This window comes from Rattus rattus, chromosome 10 (genome assembly GCF_011064425.1).
Source record: "Rattus rattus isolate New Zealand chromosome 10, Rrattus_CSIRO_v1, whole genome shotgun sequence".
NCBI lineage: Eukaryota > Metazoa > Chordata > Mammalia > Rodentia > Muridae > Rattus > Rattus rattus.
This window is the reverse complement of record NC_046163.1, coordinates 35,098,337-35,107,340: the sequence shown is the minus strand read 5'-3', so window position 1 is coordinate 35,107,340 and position 9,004 is coordinate 35,098,337.

Genomic DNA, 9,004 nt, shown 5'->3' with positions numbered 1-9,004 from the left:
GCGCTGGTGGGAAGTGTGAGTGGGCTGGGCTAGAGAGTCTGTCAATAGGTTTGAGAACTGTCTGAGGGGTTGAATGAAAAGCTGGAAAACTTCACACTGCATTGGGGGTCGAACAAGAAGAGCAACTAGGACTCAGTAGAGTTGTCTTACCCGTGGTTCCATCACTAACGCTGGGATCCTGGGCGAACCAGCCTGCCTGTGTCTGCTCCTCGTCCTGGCACTGCCTCTCTATACAAGTGGGGTGACTACAGAGAGAGAATGCCTATGAGTCATCCCAGAAAGTCAAGGAGAAGCAGACATGGTAAAATCCCAGCAGATACCCACAGTTCCACCGATGAGCTCGCTTCTGTACCGTAACAGATCTGAGACCAAATACTCCAGAGACCAACGTCTCGGTCACTCTGAGTGTGGTAGTCAGTACGGATTAGGTATTATGGCTGGATTCTTGGCCAATGACTTAAAAACAAAACAGAATCAAACAAGCAAACAAAATCACCATTGACTTGGGATTGGACAGTCAGCCTGGTAACAAGCATTAGCAAGTGCAAGGTCCTGGCTTTTGAGCCCTAGCACCCACACCACCACCATTACCACCAGCTCGCCTCCTACCCAGTTCTTTTAAGGAGGCACAGCCACGTCATGCATATCATCCACTGGAGGCACTGGGCAGCTCACCAAGGGTTTTCCTCCTGTGATAGGAACCAGGAATTAATGGCGTCAGGGGATGGGTTTTTGGAAAGCATAAAGCCCTCAGAATTCCATTCCAACTGGAGCACTGTCCCAAGGCAGCTTTTCAAAGTGACTTGAAACTCCCTCACACTGAAGTCAGGCTCGAGCAAGGCCTTGGGTGTGGGTTAGTGCAGCTTGTTTGCCTAGCTCACTAGTGTTATTTACACACACGCGCACACACACACACACACACACACACACACACACACACACACACACACACACTCAGCCTGAGTTCTGAAGCTAAAGTGAGTCAGACACTATGCCTTCTCTGTGATATGCCTTGACACGATTTCCTTTTTATTCCTCGTTTTTCATCAGTGCGCACCGAAACTATTGTGACTGCATCGAGACTAATGTAGAGGCAATCAGGGCCTCTTAGATCAGCAGGCAGAGGACAAAGTAAATGACAACTGTGAATAAATATTAAATACAGAAAGTCACAGCGTGGTTCTGATCACAGTATCTTCAGTAAAATTAATAATAATAATAATAATAATAATAATAATAATAATAATGATAATAAATGAAGGAACTCAGGACGCAAGGCTAAACGTGCTCATGCAGAGGCACACATCTACGAAGGTGGCATTCAGGCCAACAACAAAAGAAATAAAGGCTCTCCAGCGCATTCGGAATGGGAAGGCAGTGTATGCAGTCTAGAAACCGAGGTGGGGAAGAAGCAGGTGTGTCTAGTCACTACCACTTTCCGAGTCCTTTTGCCAGTGTTAGTAACCACTTTAAAAATGCCTGTATGGACTAGAAATATCAGCAAACTGAGAGCATGATGAGAGAGAATGAATTCTAACTAGTAAGCAAAACCAAAACAAGCGAGGCATCTTCAAGTGTTTGCTGAGGAATAAACAGAAATGCGTCTCCTGGGAGGAGAAGGCTTTCTACGGTATTCCCTAGTGATCAGCTGCCTTACCCATGACTAACATGGAGCTAAAGTATCTGCTGGTTTTCTTTAGCTTGCTGGACTGACTGTAGGGAAACTGTGTATCAGGGAAGATGACAGGCTGTCTGCTTCAGGGCACTGCTCTTTGTTGATGAACTGCAGCCTTCGGTAATGAACTCAGGATCCGACTGTTATGTGACGGGCTAGCACGGTAATTCAATAATTTAAAGAGAATGGAATTAACCATGACTCAGTGTTCTCTGACATTTATGGATGAAATCTATGGAAGACCCAGGGAAACGATCCACAGATGACTTTGTGATAGTACGGTTTTAGGAAATTCAGAGAATGGGAACAAAAGAATAGGGATTTAAATAATAGGGCTTTAAAGTCTATATAGTTTTAAATATGGCAGAACAAACAATAAAAATGTGTCTAGGAAATACTGAGCTCAGTCTGTAAGAGGAAGAAATAAGGAAAATGAAGTTCCTGGATATTTCCTTGCTTAGACAAATAGTTTAACATGTTTAAATGAACGAGTGACTCGATTTGCCAAGGCTCTAGAGACGAACGAGGCAATACCAGTTAAGAAGCACACGGAGTGTAGGTCGCTTTTACTGTAACCAATGCATAGCATTTTACAAATATATTGATGAGTGTGGACCACAAAAAAGTTAGGGTAAAGGCGGGCTCAACACAGCTGGGACGGCAGTAAAGGAACAAAGGAGAATCACACTAGCATCTTGGCATGCACCAATGTGTGCACCATTTCCATAGGCCCTTAGGAGATAAATTGAAACATGATTAGTCTTGGTGAATGGTTTGGTTTTGCATCTCAGATTGTACGAAGGTAGGCTACAAAAAAAATCACAAAACAAGCAATATTCATAAGCCTTATGTTGTGGAGGGGTTTGCTCCAGGATAGGCTAGCTCAGGCTAACAAAAACTGTAAGCTGTGGCCCCACTATGCAAGGCACTTCCCAATCTAACAGTCACACCTGCTAGAGAACTATTTCTTAATGGCTGTGTTTGCACTGTGACTAATTTCTCCTTTCATTTGCTATTTATTTTTCTCAGATAATAGGAACACCGGGGGCTTCCCTGGGTGAAGCTCTTGCACAGGGAGTCAGCTCAGGAAGGGCACACTGGCTTGCCTTTAGAGTGAAAAGCCCGGCACACTTGCCTGCTTATTTTCGCCCACTACAGAACAGAGGCTCCTCGGTACCTGGAAATAAGTCCAGCAGTAACACACCAGGGCAAGGGCAAGCAAAGAGCCCAGCGGAGGGCAGGCTGGGTCTCAGTTGGTTATTTTTTAGATCACTGCCTCAAAGGCCATTCTAGCTAATCAAGAGTCAGTAGGGAACTTCTTCCTGCTCTGTGTTTATGGAATCCTGATCTGATGCATAAGCCAGGACTCTCAAGTGTGGTTGCTGAGTACAACCTGAGAGGCTAAAGGCTTTGAGCTTTTCGGTACCCACTGTCCATCTGACTTCCATAGCCCCGGCTGACAAAGCCCTCTCGGTTTCTTCCATCATCTTCCTCCTTATGTTTTCAAGCCTGACTTTAGAGAACAGCCGTTTCACCTATTAGATTAGCTGTGAAGTGCCACAGGGCCACTTGCTGTCTGCCATGCTGGGTTTCACAGAACTACCCTAGTTGTCAATGTAGTGCTCGTGGGCACATTTTACCTGACTTGAGAGAGAGAGACAGAGACAGAGAGAGACAGAGACAGAGAGACAGAGACAGAGAGACAGAGGGAGGAGGAGAGGGGAGCCATGTTTAATATTGTGAAATATGATCTGTCTTCTCCTCTCCCCAGCTTCCACAGCAGTGATAAATTTCAAAGCATGCTCGGCAGAATTGGATTATATTATGCACAGTACACATGTTCATCACCAAAACCCGTACTCCCCCAGAATGTATGCATGGAGAATGAATTGCTGAGACGTCAAAAATCCCAGTTCCTCGAACTGATTTTATTAGCCAATGCATACCAAAGATGGGTGGTAAAAGAAGTTATTTTTGCAGTGTCTTTTCTCCTGGAAGTCCTATTCTGCCAAACTGTGCTGCTCCAGGCTTTGGATCAAGCCTTGCCAGCTCTGTGCCGCTGCAGCACCAGAGAGACCGCTTTACAGCCTGTCACCTCTTCTGGCAAACAGCCATCTTGGTCTCGGAGAGTGGGGTCAGCGCCAGACTGGAGCAGCAGCTCCACAATGTCCGAAAACTCGCAGGCAGCAGCTGCAAGAGAAAGTGACAAACATACACACAAGTTTACATAGGTCAGGGAGCCACTCCATGCAGCAGGAACTGCGAGAGCGGGCAGTAAGGAGGCCTGCACAGCGCCCACCCTCATGGTGGCTGCAGGACGCTTGGGCCTTGCAGCCAGAACAAGTCTTAAGAAACTATATCTTTATCCTCGTGTAGAACCACACAGCTCTTTTGTAAAACTGTGAGACTTTTGACCCTATTTGCAAGGAGAGAATAACAGCAGAGAATAAAACATGCAATGGTTTTATGTTGATCTGTATTTTCAAATAATAATAGTTGAGTAACCCATGTCGAAAGGCTACATGCACTGTATCAAATAAAACCATTTGTTTTGCTTTTGAATACACGTGTGTGTGTGTGTGTGTGTGTGTGTGTGTGTGTGTGTGTGTAATTGAATTTAGGAAGGAGAAAAGCTGGTCTAGTAATTAAACCATCACTGTGTGAAATCTTGTGTGTAGGTTTGTATATTCAGATGTATGTGCAGGTGTGCTCTCCTGTGTGTGTGTATGGAGGTCAAAGTTCAGGGGCAAGCATCCTCCTCCATTGCTCCCCACAAGGGTCTCTTACTGGCTGGCTAGCAAGCTCCTGAAATCCTGTCTCCATCCCTCAGAACTGGGGTTAGAGATGTGCATCCCTGCGAGTATGTGTGTATGTGATGGGACCTGGACTCATTTCCTAGTGGCTATGCAGCAGGTGTTTTAGCCGAGCCATCTCCCAGCCCCTAAAACCCTAAGAGGAGAGAACAGGCATGACTTGGGTCACTGAGTCTAAGGCACAGGAGGGGACACCTCCAAACATCAAGACCTGAGATGAAGATGGTATTGTTACTGCCCCAGGACAGATAGACAGACCAAAGGTTAGAGCAGAGAGTCATCTACTCTTCGGCATATAAACAGAGATCAGATTTATGACGAAGCCAGTGCTACTAACAAGGAGGAAATGAAGATCTAACAATTAGATGGCTCTCAGATGACAAGTCAGGCACTTTGCCCCAAATGAATCACAACAGCGATTAACACCTGAAGGAGAGCAGGGGAGGCCGGGTGCCGGGAAAGCACCCTGAGATCCGGAGCATGCTGGGGCAGTCACTTGGGACAAGAGCCTGTCATTACAGGTCGTCCCTCAATGAAGGATCTGGGTCTAGTGACAGCCTGTGGAGGTTTTTCTGCATGTGCTCTCCAGCCGGTATTTGAGGAATGTATGTATCAGCCTTGTTCCTGATGGGCTCAAATGGTCATGAGCTCTCCCATGTAGAACAGACACTGTTCATCCGGAAGGGAAAACTAAGGAACTCCAACTTCATACACCACTGGGTTTATCTCAAAGACATAATGTTGAAGAATAAGAAGAAAACTCAGAACAATGCAGTTTAATAGGATTCTACTTAAAGAAGTATGTAAAAACAGACAGAACTAAACATGTTTGCGTGGACATACACATATGTAATGAAACTATAAAAGAAAGCATTTATATAAAACCCACGATAAAGCTGGGCAGGGTGGCACACACCTGAAGTCCAGCACCTGGGAGGCAGCGGCAGGAGGGTCAAAGTTCAAGGCAACCTGGCCTGTAGAGTGAGTGCATTCTAGGCCAGATGGAGTCACACAGTGAGCCCCTGTTTCAATGAAGTTAACAAAAACTGAAATAGTGCAATACTGGTAACCATGGTTACGAGGGGCACTAAGGAGGGACGTGACTGGAGAGGCACACAGGAAGGCTCACGAGATGGTACTGCTGATGTTCCTGATTCTTAAGCTAGGGAGGAGACGTATTTTCTACAGCTGTAATTCCCCTTACTCAGACATTTCAGTCGCTTCTGTGGTGCAACACATCATACAACAGCAGGAAGCTGTCTGAGAAAAGGCACAGAGGCGATGGCGGCTGACCCTAGACTGCTTCATTGAGCGAATGCTGCACCAGTCCTGTCAAGGATACAGGTGAGAGTCCGCTCTAAGAACATATAAAGGTCATCGGCCAACTCTAGTGTAAGGAGTGAGTGAGTGCTGTGCAGGACACACTGCTCAGGTCGAGGAGAAAGAGGAAACTGAAGAAAGCACTTGGCCTTTTCAATGCTGATTTCCTAGGCCGAGGAAGCTTCCACTCCTCCTACTTTGCTGTTTGCTTTTTGAATCAAGGTCTCACTGGCTGTCCTGGAACTTACCATGTAGACCGGGGTGGTCTTGAACTCAGAGATTCATCTGCCCTTGTGGCCTGAGTGCAGGTTAATTAATGGTGAACTCACCAGGCTCTCTCTGTGGTGGTTATTTTAGCCACAACAGGAGGATGAATTTTGCTAACAGCCCTCTCCACCTAGAGCGGATGTTTTTAAGCTTTGAGTCAATTGCTATAGTATAATGCAATGATTTCAAACCATCAAACCAATCTGGATGCCTAGGTAATACTTCATGTGTGTTTGGGTGTAATTTACTTGCTAATAATCTTAAAAAGTGTTCTCTGCTTTCTGAAACACTGTGTACTTTTCCAGATGCAGAACCACAGAGTGAGCCTGTCCGCTCTTAACTCCTGCCTCTTCCCACCCAAGAGACTACTGCTGCTTATTCCTGGGGCTGAGGCGTATCCTGGGATGGGATGGGAGCGCCTTGTCCTTCTGAGTTGACTACAGTCCTCATTAGCTGTCAGGGGTGATGATTTCTGCATTTCCCCAAATCTTCAAGTCAGCCAAACTGGTGTGTGTGTGTGTGTGTGTGTGTGTGTGTGTGCGCGCGTGCGCGTGCGCGTGTACTATCCTGCCCTGCTGGTTTTAATAATTAAAGAACCTGGCTATTTCCACTCCCAGACAGGTGCTTCTTTCTAGCTTAGAGCATTCAGGTTTTATGCTGTGAAGCAAGAGCTGTTGAGCAAAAGCCAGGTTATGGTGGGCTATAAACTGGTGTAGCTCTGGTGTCTTTTTATTCTTTTGGTTGCGAGCACGGTCTTCTCATGGCTGGATCATCTCAGCAGCCTTCCGATTCCTTTTTACATTCCATATCCTGATATACCCAGTCACTAAACTCTTGAACATAACCAGAGAGAACCTGGTCCTAAGTGAGCCAAAGTGGAGAATTTCTGAGCTAACACAAGATTGCATGAGAACCCTCTCTCTGCCTTCAGTGCTGTGGGATCTCTTGTATGTGAGAGAAACATTAGATGAATGAACAGAGAGAGAAGGCAAGAACTTAGAGGGGGACCAGTGATAATGTACACCAACTTAGTAAGGGGCCGTATCAGTGCCCACACTGTGCTGGGAATCTTAGTTCTTCTAAGCTAACACGTAAGCAGGGGAGTGGGCTAAGCAGACGTCTGCTAAAGATGCAGACCATGGCCTTTCAGGCACAGGGATGGTTCTACCTGTGTTGTACATGGATGAGCTTCCCAGCAGTGAAGTGTGGAATGATCTCAGGATTCAGACACAGGAGCAGAGGGAGGAAGAATGTAATCCCATGGCTAGCTGACGGCAGCCACCCAACTAAGCAAACAGTACTTGTCCTGTGTGACAGTCCCCTAATGACCGACGTGAGTGAAATCCTAGTTCCAGTCTAACTAAAAGTGAGATTTAACTCACAGTATTTCGGAGCAGGGGCGTGGTACACATACCTGTATAAAAGGGATTTTATTAATAAGCACTTGAGGCTTATGAAAAAGACAGACCCATACACAAGCATAAGCAAGCAGAGAGAAAAAAGAGGTTGATTTAAATGATGGGGCCCTGCCTATAAAGCCACGCAAGTGAATGTTATGCTGACAGGAAGGGACGTTAGGAACACGATGGTACCTGGGGGAGGCTGGCCCTCACAGATGCCCAGCAAATTGCAGTTGAAGAAATGGACCTGGACCACCAATCACACGGTGAGTTATCCCAGTACTTGCTTGCTTTGTTTGTCTTGTTCTCTTGTTTTTTTGGCTGTCCTCTCTGTCTATAATGGTGCTGAGAATTTGCTCAAAATTCAATGCCCTCCCTTTTGCATCTTTAGAGAACCACAGGTCACAAGCCAGAACTTGTCATCTGCTCATATTCTCAAAACAAAGGCAAAGAGAAAGAAGGCAAGAACGGAGAGGGGGACCAGTGATATCACACACCAACTTATCAAAGGGCCGTATCAGTGCCCACACTGTGCTGGGAAATACAAGAACAGTCAGAGGCCCATGTTGGAAAAGCCCGAGCCAGTCTACAGGGACCAGCACAGTTGCTGAATTTATGGTACCCTGGGAACCTCTATTTGTCAAGTGCCTCACAGGCAGTCCTGACACTGGCCCAGGTGAAGATGAATTCCCATTCAGAGCAGTGAGCCTTCTGACTCCATTAATCCTTGGGGTTTTGATGATGAATTTCTTTCTTTTTTTTATTTTATTTATTTTCACTCTAATTCCTCCTCCCACTGCCCTGAAACAGTGTGGAAGGAACAGAACAGATGGTACTTTTCGTGGACGCCTGAGGGCTCATGAGGATACAAAGCCGGCCCACTCTGCAATCACATGACCACACGTGCACGGAAAAACCTTGATTTCCCCTGGGAGACGCAGATGCAATGATATTAGTATTCCCAGTGGAGGAAGAGGAGAGAAAAGCTAACAGGCCATTTATAAGGAAGACCACACTTACTGCAACGTACTCCAGCAAGGACCACGGTTAAACACAAAAGAACAAGAGGACCAGTATGTGAAGACTCAAAACACTCAGGTAAAATGTGGGGAAATAAGGGTTTTAATGTTTCCACACAAAGACCATTGAGGATGAACTAGTAAAGACATTCGATAGTACAATAACGGCCTCTAGTTACCCTGAGATTGGCTCTGACCCAGTTTTAATCGGAAGGAGCCAGGATTTACAACCTGCTTAAGGATGGAGTTTGACAACTGCTATAATCAGAAGAGCTGTCAACACAAGGACAGCTGTCAAGCTCAACCATAATTCATAAAAAGTAATGGCTGAGCCCCTGAGGACCTCCCCAACACTGTCTGCACACACTGTATTTAACCACACTTACAGGTTTATGAAAATTCCAAGAACAGGTTAAGACCCTAAAAACCAAATCAAATCAACAGCCACTGAGCACCCACTAAATAAGAAGGATTGAATAACATTAAATGACTAAATGTTCAACAGACTTC